Source organism: Elaeis guineensis, chromosome 8 (assembly GCF_000442705.2).
Source record: "Elaeis guineensis isolate ETL-2024a chromosome 8, EG11, whole genome shotgun sequence".
In the NCBI taxonomy this organism is placed as follows: Eukaryota; Viridiplantae; Streptophyta; class Magnoliopsida; order Arecales; family Arecaceae; genus Elaeis; species Elaeis guineensis.
Window position 1 is genome coordinate 8,122,516 of NC_026000.2, and position 13,922 is coordinate 8,136,437.

Sequence of the window (13,922 nt, forward strand, 5' to 3'; positions counted from 1 at the left end):
GTCCCCTCTCCTGATTTTTTTAATAATTTTTTATATATTTTTTGGATTTGATTTTCCTTGTCAAGTCTTGATTTTTTTTTAATTTTGATTTTGGTCTTGATATTATTTCTGGATATGGTATTCTTTAATCTATTGTTGATACTGTAAAGGAGTTTTGTGTTGATTTGTCGGGGTTCGTTCACCGTTAAGGGGGTGAAGGAAAAAGAAGCACAAAATTCATAGTTCCAATTTTCTTGTAGTATTAGAAAAATGATAATGCTTTGTTTGATTGTTTAGGGAAGCACCAGTGATATCTATGTTTCCGTTTAATTTCCTTCCTCTCTTAGCAACCAAACAAAGCCCAGATCAGTATCCAAACGTAAATCAAACAAGATCCCGCAACATTGCATGTTCATTTGTGCAGCCGCATGTGCTCGTGTATAACTATAACCGTGATCTTGTTCACATGCTCTGGCTGGAGCCTCTGATGACTTGTGCATGTGCACACAGCGATAGGTTCATGGCTTTATCGGCACAAAAAAAATGACAAGTGTTGCGGTTAATCCCTCTGTCGCCCGATCGTTGGAGTTGTGCATCTACAAAAAAAGTCTTCACTGATCGAAAATACCTCCAGCGGAGACCCTCCGACGGTCAAGTCAGAAAGGAGACTAGGCAACAGTAGAAAATCAAGAGTTCAGCGGGGGAGAGAGAGAGAGAGCTAGAGAGCTCAAGAGCTTAAAAGCGCTTCAGAGAGCTTACCCATGCTGTTGCCTTATCCCGTTTTATAGTAGGATGCGGTATGGTCCTGCCATTAATAGTGCAGACAACTGAGGAGTTGTCAAATCACCGGGGGCTGTCAAATCAATGTGGGTTGTCAGGTCATTAACCCATGTCCTTAGCAGGACAACGTCCCACGGCGGTCGTACAGCATGTCCTTAGCAGGAGAACAGTTCATAGCGGTTGTACGGCATTTGGATGGGCTGGCCGACTGTATGCCGGTATTCGGCTGCCGGATCGTCGGATGGTGACTCGGAGACACCGTTGGCTGATCTGGTGCCTTGTGAAAGTCGGACGTCGGCTGCCACCCCCGATAGTGAGTCGGTGATATGGATTCGGTCGGTCGGAAACAGTATGGGTCTGTTCAGCTGGCATACCTTCGGTCGGATATTGTCGGCAGCCATTGTCGACAATCATTGTCGTAGTCGTCCGTTGGTCCGGTGGGTAGAGTCGGGCATCGATCGGACCGATCGAGGATAAGTCGGCGTACGGAAGTCAGTCAGTATATCCCAACAGTTGCCCCCCCACTCCTGAGTCCGATGTCGTGTTGGCCCGCGTGAACACGTGGGCGATGACCTCGGGCAAAAGGAGTGGTTTTTCATCACGTCATGCCCCGACTCTGACGACCATATCAATGGACGATCCGATGTCAGACGTCTCATTGGGAACGCAAACCGTCGTTTCATTGGGATCGCAAACCGCCGCCGGTTAATTAACTCCGAGATGCGATTTTTCCACCACGTGTCAGGGGGCTATTGGGCCGGAACGCTCATGCGGATGGAGGCGACGTGGCTCGATCTGGGGCAGGTGCATCGAACCGTCGGACTGAGGAAGGGCCCAGGCGCTGCCACGTATCGACATCCGGGAAACCCTTGTTCGTCGCGCTTTCATCTCGACCGTCGAAGGGCCTTATATATATGCGGCCACTTACATCCAAAACCTCACTTTTTGCTGCAAATCTGTTCCTGGCGCTGAGGCCCTGTCGAGTTGTCTCCTAGTTTCAGGTAGTTATTTCCTTCCTCTTCCTTTGAAAGCTCTTCTCGAAGTTTTTTCCATTCTTGTCTCCTTGCATCCTTTTTCTTTTGGCATTTTTCTTTGTGTTCTCTTTTTTGGGGCTAGCGTTATGGCTAGAACCTCTCCACGAGGAAGTCAGTTGGAGAACCCGACCAACGATTTTCGGTCGACCCCAAAGGTGGAGGTTTCTTCACTTTCGGGGGCAAACGTTGAACGGCTTAGGGAGCAGTACGGTATCCCGGAGCAGTTTGAACTCTTCGCCCCTGAGGCTGAGGGTCGGGTTAACAACCCACCTCCAGGTCAGGTGGCCTTTTATGTCGAGGACCTTCGGACAGATCTTCGCATCCCGATTTCGGAGTTCGTCCGGAACGTCTTGGATTATTACGGACTTTGCTCGACGCAACTGATGCCGAACTCAGTCCGATTAATAATCAGCTTTGCTTTGTTGTGTCGGTTGTTGCTGACCTTTCCCCACATCTCTCTCTTTCGGACGTTCTTCATCCTCCGACCCCATCCGAAAGTCCGAGGATGGTGGTTCTTCAATCTTCGAAAGGGTCTTTCGTTCATTATCGGTCTTCCATCGTCGATCCACGGGTGGAAGAATCAATTTTTCTTTGCTTCTTCTCTGCTACCTTGGGGGTTCCCTTCTCGCTGGGGCGACCCTCGGACTTAGCCGAACAAAAACTGTCGGGTGGAGGCTGGAGATCGAGAGGACTTTCACCGACTGAAGGATGTGTCGGTGCCGAAGCAAAGAAAGCTTATCACCGAGCAAGCTCTGTACGATGCCGGCTTGAGTTCGATTCTCCATCTAGGTACAGTTCGGTCTGTCGATCGTCTTTTGGTCTTTTCATCCATCTTCGAACTTGTGCTAATCCTTTGTTGAAATTACAGGCATGCCGTCGAGAGTGAGACTGACAGATGCCGACATTCGGCAGCATGCAGCAAGAAAAAGACCGACGTCTGGGGTCGGACCTTCGCGGCCCCCCAAGAGGCCTCAGACATCATCCCCGACCGACATTGCGATGACGGTGGCGCAGCCCGACCTCGAACGAGCGTCGGGCTTTGAACCGATCATCGCCCTGTCGGCGCCGGCGGTGCCACTCGAGGCACCATCTGAGGAAGGGGCGGCAGAGGGGGCTACTGAAGGAGGGCCAGTGCCCCCGACTATGGAAGAGGTTCGGGCCGAAGCATGTGAGCCCAAATGACCTGCGGCGGCTCCCGTCGCACCCTCGGGAGAAACTCAATCGAGCTCGAGCTTCCCGTCCCTCTCCAATCTTCGAGCCTGGACGACTGATCGGGGGAAGGCTCCGATGGCACCGACGGATGACATAAGGTCGGCAGACCGCATCGCATCGTCCGACGTTCGGGTTTTCGAAGGAGCGTCGGCCCTGGCCAACCACAATTTGGCTAGGAGGTTGTGTCAGGCAACCATTCTCCCGATCGATCGGGAGCTCTTGAAGAGTCGGTCGGTGACCGACATGCTTTCTTTCTTTTATCCGACTATGATCCAGGTGAGCTCTTCTTCTTCTTCTTTCCTCTTCATTGTTATTTTTATCATTTCATTTTTTTGATGATCGGCCTTCTACTTGCAGCTGATCTACAATATGTCCGAGCTGGAGGTCGGGTATTGGAGGTTCGACGACGTCCGGACGGCCTGGAAGAATAGAGCCAAAATCGTCGAAGCTGAGAAGGCGACGCTGGTGGACCAGCTGAAGTTATCGGTCGATCACGAGGCTAGGCTCGAGGAAGAGATCTCTCGACTTACCAACGGCCTAGCTGCCTCGGAGGCCGAACTTTAGTCGGCTCGCGAGCAGGTCCAATGCAAGACCTGCTCCGTTCACCGACTACGGCGTGAGCGGGACGGCTACGTCAGGGAGCTCGAGGCCGAGCGTGAACAACTTCGGGTTAGCCTGGAGAACCTGGCTAAGGTCGAGGAGAACCTGTCCTCCACCCAAGCCGACGCCGACATAGCGAAAGTCGAGGCGGATTCGGCTAAAGAGGCACTGAGCCGGGCGGTGGAGGACTTCCGTGGCTCGGACGAGTACCGGGAGGAGCTTGTCGAGAGCTGCTTCGCCTCCTATCGGGTGGGGTACGAGGACGCCCGGGATGCGATTCAGAGTCTGCACCCAGAGCTCGACTTGAGCAGCATCGTCCCTCTGGGGTCGGAGGACCAGGTTGCAGAGGAGGAGGCTGACACAATGCCGGAGGATCCGATGGCTGCAGAGGAGGCCGACCCTGGGCCGGTGGAATGACGGTCGAAGGTGAGGTGGCTTCAACCTTCGGTCCCACTCCGACCCGAGCGAGTACACCGTTGCTCCCGAACTATCCCCGATGCAGGAAGTCGACTCCAACGAATAGTCGGAGTGTCTGCTTCGTTATTTTTGTATTCTTTATTTTTGTTTCGTCTTTGATATTTGTAATCGAGCTTCAGCCCAATTTTGTAAGTCACTTCAACTAAATGAAATCAAAGACTTTTCAAACTTTTCCCCGCATGCGGTCCAAAGTGTATGACTTGCCAAGCCATCCCCGAGGGTATAGGTCGTAGCTCCGACATACCTCGTTAGGACGTTCGGTAGGATCCAGCATAGCCGATCAAAGTAGTCAGTGGCGTGTATCGTGCTAAGGGCAGTGCAAGCCCCGAACGCAGGTTGGCGTCCTGACTGTCGTACAGGTTGCATAGGATCCGATGGTCGAGAGTCATCCCAACTGTAGGTCGAGCGTGCACGTCGGGTCGGATGTCGGTCAATCCCCGAACGTGGCATGTCTACACGATCATTCCGTAGAATCTGATAGTCGAGTAGCGTTCGTCGCCTGGACCTTGGTCGGGCGTGCACGTCGGGTCAGGTGTCGGCCAATCCCCGAACGTAGCTTGTCGACACGATCATTTCGTAGAGTCTGATAGTCGAGTAGCGTTCGACGTACTCGGATAGGATAATGATGACAAGTCGAATATCCGTTGTCCGACCCTTGGTCGGGCGTGGCACGTCGGGTCGGGTGTCGGCCAATCTCCGAACGTAGCATGTCGACACGATCATTCCGTAGAGTCTGATAGTCGAGTAGCGTCTGACGTATTCGGATAGGATAACGATGACAAGTCGAATATCCTTTGTCTGGCCCTTGATCGGGCGTGCACGTCGAAACGTATGATAAACGATGGCAAGCCAAATATCCTTCGACCGATCGTGATCAAGTCGGTATGTCGCGAGTGCGACCGCGGTCGTCTTGACGTTTTGCCCTTCTTAGTCGAAGCTAAGTCGGCAAGTTAGCTAGCCGCGTTGGTTGAGGCCCTTTGCCCTCAGAGGTGGAGGCCGTCGTAGATATTCCGTCCCTTCGATCTCCATCGTAGAATCTGATAGTCGAGTCGTGTCCGACGTATTCGGATAGGATAACGATGATAAGTCGAATATCCGTTGTCCGACCCTTGATCGGGCGTGCACGTCGGGACGTATGATAAACAGTGGCAAGCTGAATATCCTTCGATCGGTCATGACCAAGTCAGTATGTCGCAAGTCGAACTGTAATCATCTTGGCATTTTGCCCTTCTTAGTCGAAGCTAAGTCAGCAAGTTAGCCAGCCACATTGGTCGGAGCCCTTTGCCTTCAGAGGTGGAGGCCGTCATAAACTCGACGATGGGGTCGTAGATTCGGCGATCGACGATCGAGATGTAGATTCAACGATCGAACCATAGATTCGGCGTAGATTCGATGATCGAGATATAGATTCAGCGATCGAGCCGTAGATTTGATGATCGAGTCGTAGATTCGGCAATCGAGCCATTGGTTCGACGATCGGGCCACATTGGTCGAGGCCCTTTGCCTTTAGAGACGGAGGCCGTCGTAGATATTTCGCTCTTTCGATCTTCATCAGGATCTGTGCACGAGGAGTGGAGAGAGGGATGTAGGAGTCATACCTGCGATGCGTCGGTCTCAAACTCCGTCGTCGGGACGAGACCTATCTATCGGTGGGGGGGCCTGCTGGGTTCAGCAGGAGCCCGATTTTTCTTCCACTTCTCCTTCTGGCCCGTGCCCTCGGTCAGATGCCGGTCGGAAGCTCTTTCGTCCACGCGCATGTATTTATACGTGCACTCCAGTAATTTGGCATACGTTCGGGGGAGGATCTTGTCCAAGAAATATGTGAATCGGGACTCCCTTAGCCCCCTCTTCATGGCCGATATAGCCATATCTTCGTTGAGGTCCCGGACCTCAAGTGTGGCCACGTTGAATCGGGCCACAAAGTGTCGGAGTGTCTCATTTTCTCCCTGCTTGAAGGAGAAAAGACTGTCCGAGGTTCACGGTGGTTTTCGGCTGGTGCTGAAATGGGCCACGAAAGAATTCTTGAGCTGCGCGAAGGAGTGGATACCTCCTGAGTGGAGGCCGGAGTACCAGGCCCTGGCAGCTTTACGAAGCGTGGCGGAAAAACCGATGCAGAGGAGGACATTGGTTGCCGCTTGAATTGTCATGAGAGCCTTGTAGCTCTCCAAATGGTCAACTGGGTCGGTGGAGCCGTCGTAAGGCTCCAGATGAGGTATCTTGAACCGACTAGGGATCGATTCATCGAGGATAAATCGGGAGAGAGGTTGGGTGGTCCGGAAGTCGACGTCGTTTGAAGACTTCTGACCATCCGCCTGGAGCTGGGCAAGCCGACGGTCGATTTCTTCGAACTTGCATTCGTAGTCGTCTAACTGTCAGTGTTGAGAAATCCTAGGGGTCGAACCTCCCGACGAATTTGAAAGTGAGGCGGGCGGTGTTCGCAGCCGCTTCTCCTTCCTCGCTCGCTCCAGCTGGGAAGGAGAGGGACGTCGAGACCGGTGGGTGTCGCGCCGTGGCCGCCTCCCTCCTTCTGGGTGAGAGTGCTGAGACGGCTGCTCTTGAGGAGGAGACGAGAGTTGACACGGGCGTCGGCGGCTGCTTCTGGACGGCATAGGGTGCACCGCCGGTTGTTCCGCCGGTGGTTGCGGCAATCGGGTCGGTTGTTGTTGGAGGTTTTTGACCGCATCCGTCAAAACGATCATTTGCCGCACGATTGTCGCGATCTGTGCCTCCGTGGTCACCACCGGGTGCGGAGAGCTGGGTTCCACTATGGAGGGTAAAGAAGGGGCCTCTTTCCGATGGGAAGAGTGCCTCGCCGATCCGGTAGCTCTCGATCGCTGAGTCCTGATTTTCGTCATCTCGAGAGATTTTTCAAGTTCTACGGAGCTCGCTGTCTTACCTTTGTCGACCCCCTACATGGTGCGCCAAATCTATTGCGGTCAATCCCCCCATCGCTCGATCACCAGGGTCATACACCTGCAAGAAAAGTCCTCACTGACCGGAGATGCCATCGGTGGGGACCCTCCGACGGTCAAGTCAGAGAGGAGACTAGGCAATAGTGAAAAATCAGGGGCTCAGCGGGAGAGAGAGAGAGAGCTAGAGAGCTCAAGAGCTTAAAGGCACTTCAGAGAGCTTACTCATACTGTTGCCTTACCCCGTTTTATAGTAGGATGCAGTATAGTCCCATCATTAATGGTACAGACAACTGGAGAGTTGTCAAATCGTCGGAGACTATCAAATCGGCGTGGGTTGTCAGGTCATTAACCCATGTCCTTAGCAGGACAATGCCCCACGACAGTCGTACAGCATGTCCTTGGCAGGAGAACAGCCCATAGCGGTTGTACGGTATTTGAACGGGCTGGCCGACTGTATGCCGGTATTCGGCTGTCGGATCGTCGGATGGTGACTCGGAGACACCGTCGGCTAATCTGGTGCCTTGTGAAAGTCGGACATCGGCTGCCACCCCTGACAGTGAGTCGGTGATATGGATTTAGCCGCTCGACTGGTCGGAAATAGTATGGGTCTGTTCGGTCGGCATACCTTCAGTTGGATATTGTCGGCAGCCATTGTCGGCAATCATTGTCAGAGTCGTTGTCGGAGTCGTCCGTCGGTCCAGTGGATAGAGTCGGGCATCGATCGGACCGATCAAGGATAAGTTAGTGTACGAAAGTTAGTCGGTATATCCCAACAATAAGAACTCCTAACAAATAAGGTATTTTAATTACATTTGTGGCACCATATTCATATTGAGAAAGTAGAGACAAGATGAAAATAAAATATCTTTCTGCTGGAATCAGAATAATTAAGGAGTTTCGATACTGCCCACTTTATCTCATATTTGAAATCTTTTCCTATTAATGGAAGAATGGCCAAACAAAAAAAGTCTAACTCGCCTTGGAAATGGTGCCATCCATGTTTGGCCAAAAATTAATGGATAAAGTATCCACAAGGAATTACTGATTGTTTGATCAGACGTCTGCCAGACTATCTAAGTGCCATGGCATGAAGAAAATAAAAGCGCTCCAACAATTGATGGCAACAGATCTAGATACATATAGAGCACATGAAATGACCATTTAAATGCATTATTCAGTTTAAGAAAAGCTCAAATGTATCTGCCGACATGGATCACCTTTAGTTTTGATACTAGAAATTCCCTTCTATTCTAGGATGATTTGTTAAATTTTGCTGGTCTTTTCTTGTCTTAATAGCAAAAGACATAATTCAATTCAACCAGGAAAGATACATGTCGGCTATATTTCATGCCCTACGGTAGAAAACTCCAATGATGACCGAGTATTGCCCTTTGGGTAGCTAATTGGTATGAAATACAGGTTGCCAGGGATGGCATATTTTGTATAGATACAGACAATGTCTTGTAGGTTGTAAAGGCATTGTTCTTTCTATTACCGTGTGATTGTAGGATATGGATCTTATTAGAATGTTTTCAATAAATGTATTTGTATGGATATTTGCTGGTTTGTCTAATTAACTTACAAGTATACATTGCCCTTATAGTCATTAATTTACTTGCATATATTGCCTTTTCAACAATAGAGCTGAAATCAAATCGGATATAGATCGGATATCTGCATATCCATATCCATATTTGTTTAGTCTAACGAATACAAATATAGATACAGATATTATTTGGATGCAAAAATTCATATCCATATTTGTTTTAAAAGGACATGGATACAATTCGGATACCGAAAGTATGGATATAATTAAGGATATTACTTAGATAATTAAACTTTATGACTATAGAATCAAAGATATTATTAAATAGATGATAAATCAAGTTAATAACATATTTATATGATTGTGTATTTTTTCTAAAAAATAAGTGCTATATAAATTCATATAGGGTTACACGTAGATTTGGATATTCGGATATAGATCAGATAGTTATTTATCTATATCCATATCTATTTGTTTTAATAGATGTGGTATAAATATGGATATTAGTTGGATTCTCAAATTTCTATCCATATTCAAATTGATTCGGATACAAAAATAAATCCAGACGAATAATATCCACACTACTTTCACCCCTACTTTTCAAGTTGTTAGCATTTATATATGCTGTCTTATGCTTTAGTGCCCTTCTCAACTTCTTATGAGATAGCTGGTAGGAAGCTAGGAGCTATAATTAATTGGTTGTTCTATTGTCGTGCACTCTATTGGGATGATGGTTGTTCCTTTGTTTTACAATCTTACTTTTCTGATAATATTTCTTCTTCTTCTCTTGACTTCAAGTATAATTTTTATTTAGAAAAATTATTGTTCAGTTATTGTTATCATACAATGGATAAAAGTTAGATAAACAAGTCAAGATCCAGTAAAAATTATTTTAAAAAAAGTCTAAAATTTTTTTAAATTTATTGTTGAGAAAGAATCAATGAATAAAAAGATTTTTTATCCTTGTCAAAAATGTGTAAATAATTCTTCTCTTGATCCATAATTTGTTAAATTATATTTGGTGTGGAATGATTTTGTAATAAGATGTACTAAATGAATATTTTATGAAAAATTCATGTTGCCATCTCCATGTAATTAACCCTCATGTATAGAACATAGATCTGATATTGAAACTAGTAATCTACAAAAAAAATATCGTAAGAGAAGATGATACGAGGGATTTGCTTAGAGATGTTCTGGGATTTGGTGCTAAAAATTTAGGAGATTCAATGAAGGACAAGAAACATATATGATGCTCGAGGGGTCTATATCTACCGATCCTATACATGTTGAAAAACCCCAGTATTTATGTAATAATAAGATAGAACATCGATATCATAATTTATTGAAAGATTATGATCAAGAACTATATCCAGATTGTAAGAATTTTTTTAAATTTTTTTCTTATGCACTATTTTATTTGAAATATTTGAATAGATGGTCTGGTAAGAGTTTTACTATATTGCTCCAATTATTAAAGGATATATTTTCTGAGGGCATTGCTTTGCCAACTTCTTCTTATGAAGCAAAAAAATTAGTAAAAAAATTAGATCTTAGATATGAGAAGATTCATAGTTGTCTAAATGATTGTATGTTGTATCAGGATGAAAATGCTAATCAAGAATCATACAATATCTGTGGATCTTTATAATGAACATCATATAAAGAAGGTGAGGGTGACATATTGAATAAAATGGATGTTACTTGAAGTAAGAAAAAATCGGCTAAAATTTTATGTTACTTTTCTTTAATACATAGATTGAAAGGGATCTATGCATCATTGAAGACAACTTTGTCGAAGAGATGGTATGATGAGGGTCGTATAAAAGATGAAATATTAAGACATCTAGCTGATAGCTGATAGTTTCTTACTTGAGATTTATGGTAAAAATTTTACCCATAAATATTTTAATATTCTAATTATTGATACCAATTCATTCTTAAATCATTTTATAAGAAAAAGGTCAATACATCAAATATTGATTTAAAATAGAACCAATCATTTTTTTATTGTCAAAATCAACATCTCAAAGATTTTTAATTTTTAAGATTTCAAAATCATGCTCTCATTCCCTATAAAATAATATTCAATACCTCATGACTAGATCAAAATCAAACCTATCTCTTATAAATAGAAGAAAATCAATATCTTAATTTTTGAATAAAAATTTTATTTTTTTTTTAAAATACTAACCACTCTTAATTAATCAACCCATCATAAGATAGAAAAATATACTTCTATGAATCACATGATGATATCCAAATCAGTTAAAATTCAAAAATATTTTCTCTTATTTATGCTTTTAAAGATTGAAAATTTATCTTTTTAATCTCATCCTTAAACTTTTGATGTTTTAATTTTTTTTGATACAAATTTATCATTAAATCATTTCATAAAGAAAAGATTAGTATTACTAATATTGATTAGAATCAATATCACTATTTTTGATTATCGAAATTAGTCTCTCAATTCTAGATAAGGTTATCAAATTTTTTACCAAAAAATTTTTAACTACTCATGATTTAATCAATTTGTTACAAGATCATAAACAAAATTTACCACATTCTCCATAGATAAACTTTTGAGTATAAAAATCTAAGATCAAAATCAATATTCGATAAATAATCTCAAATTCTTTCTAATAAATAGAGAATTATAAAATTTAATTCTAGAATAAAAAAATTATCTTTAAATATTTTAAATATAAAATAAAAAATTAAGGACCACTCATCCTAGAATTATGATGCTAAATATTTTTGTAGCATAGTAGATGGAAGCATTACTTTTGAAAATCGCATTAAGGATATCCGAAATAATTCAAAATTTTAAAAATATTATTCTTTCTAATATCAATAATTTTTTTATATCAAATCATATCATCTATCATAATTCTTTAACTCAAAAAGTCAACATTCCTGACTTACTTAAAATAATTCAGATCACCATGCTTCCGCTGCGCATTCTGTTCTAATAATCAAAATTTCTTAGGTTCATCAAAAAAAATTTGATCAAATTATTTCTTTATCTTATCAATGAAAAAGATCTAAAAATTTAAATTTTAATTAAAGCTAAAGATTAACTTCCGATTCTCATTTCTACTTTTGCTGGTATACAATAATCTTGATTAGCCCTTGAATCCAATATTACATTCAAAACCATCATATAGGTCTACTATAATCAGTATGAATCAAATCTTAATTCTCATATCAATTCAATTAGATAATTTTAAATCAAAATCCTATAAGTCAAATCAATAAGAAAATCTTTCGATGCTTCACCAAATTAGGACATAATCAGAACATATAAAAATTTCAAATCATTATCTTTTCTAAAATTTCTATCATCAAGATCCTTAATATCTATCAAGTATCCTTTCATAACAATCATATAGGTCTCAAAAATTAAATCTCTATTTAATAGTTGTTTCAATCAGGGACCTCATTAACAAAAATAAAAGAACTCCATATCAATTCTTAAATCCAAAATTTTAAATTGCAAATTCACATAGGTCCCATAATCTCAAATAAATATAAATCGGATCTTTTATCTTAATCTAAAGATAGCAGTCTTTCACTAACAACTTCAACAATAATATCAAAAAATTCCTTGATTAATTTAAATACGAAATCTTTAAATTAAAATTTCATACACATCATATAGTCTCTAAGAGACACAAATAAGATTTATTATTTAGATCTAAGGATGATAATGAAAGATTTCAATGCAATGAATATCCTATAATCTTATAATCAATTTTATCAATAAGAAATAGACTTCTTTATAATATCCTCAAATATGCATTCGTCCTAATATGCCACTTTATACATGATCCACATACTAAGTTTAATTTTGATAAATATTCTAATCAAGTATCATAAAAGACTTTCTTAGCCTATCTTGGAATAATATTTTATCATCAAATCTTTATTTTGCCAATAATAATCAACTTCTCAATTAGAAATAATATCATAGTATTATTCTCACATTAAATTTGAACTTATGATTCACTTGAATAATCAATGATCAAATTAATAATCATAATGTATAGTAAAATTTTATGTCAATCCTTTTGTAATTACTTTCGATCAAAATCTAACTAATTATATCATGATCCATAGATCATCCACCATATTTTAAACTCTATATGTCATAATCTCTTGTGATCCTTTCATACATAATCTCAATATTTAATCAAAAATTATAAAGATTTCTTCCACTACAATCATCAAAGATCTACACCATAATGTTCCTAGTGTCTATCCACTGACACTCATTCTATACACATTTTAGTTCATCCACTAATGCTCTGATACCACTTTAATTGTCACGATCCCAATCTGAGATTATGAGCCGAAGGTCATGGCAACCACCGTATACTCATAGGAAACTCTTCCTACAAGCATGCAAGGTATCTTATCATACTATTATAAAGTAACAGTGGAAATAATTTATCAATAATTTAAATCTAAAATTATAACAATCCAAATTTTTTTTTTAATATTTCAATAAATTTTATAATGTTCAATAAGCCTTACATTAAATTCAATAAGACTTTCAGTCTAAAATAAAGATATGAAAGTTCTGCTTCTAATCACTCTTCCATTCCTATCTTGTATCATCTTAATTCTTCAACATCTGTAAAAATAGTAAAATAAGAGATAATGAGCTAGACAGTCCAGTAAGCAATGATCACTTTCAATAGATTTCATCAGGCATTAAGATAAATAATCATTTATAAAAAATAAATATATAGAGTTCATCAATTTGAAATCAATTTCAATTATGCAATATAGTTCATGCCAAATTTATTTTTTTTTCAAAAATTCAAGTTTTTTTCGAGATTTCAATTTCTTTCATTCTTAAATTCTTTTCATTGACCATGAGCTATGACCATATTTTTTCTGTGACATGATCATAATACTGCGTATCTTCTTGCGGTGAGCTACGAATCATCTGGCAGTAAAGTTCTTCGAAACCACTGGTCTCGCTGGTGGTTTGTCGCTGGTCTCACTGGTGACATATCGTTGGTCTCGCTGGCGACATAAACCCTCAGAACAAGTCAATTGCCAACGTATATGGCCCCATTGACGGGGTCCTTTATATAATCAGATTATCAATTCATATTATTCTTATATCAAAACTCTTCATAAGTCACATCTCTTTTTCTAATTCGATAAAAAATATATAATCATGTAGTATCAAAATCAATCAATATAATGCATAAAGAAAGCAATATGTTCAATCATGCTTCATCATAACATATCAAAATAAGATATTTTTTATAACAAAATATCATTCATCCAATTCATGCATCATTCCACCAATCATGTCAGAAAAATATATTATAATTTATTGATAAATTTAAAAAAAATAAAACATTA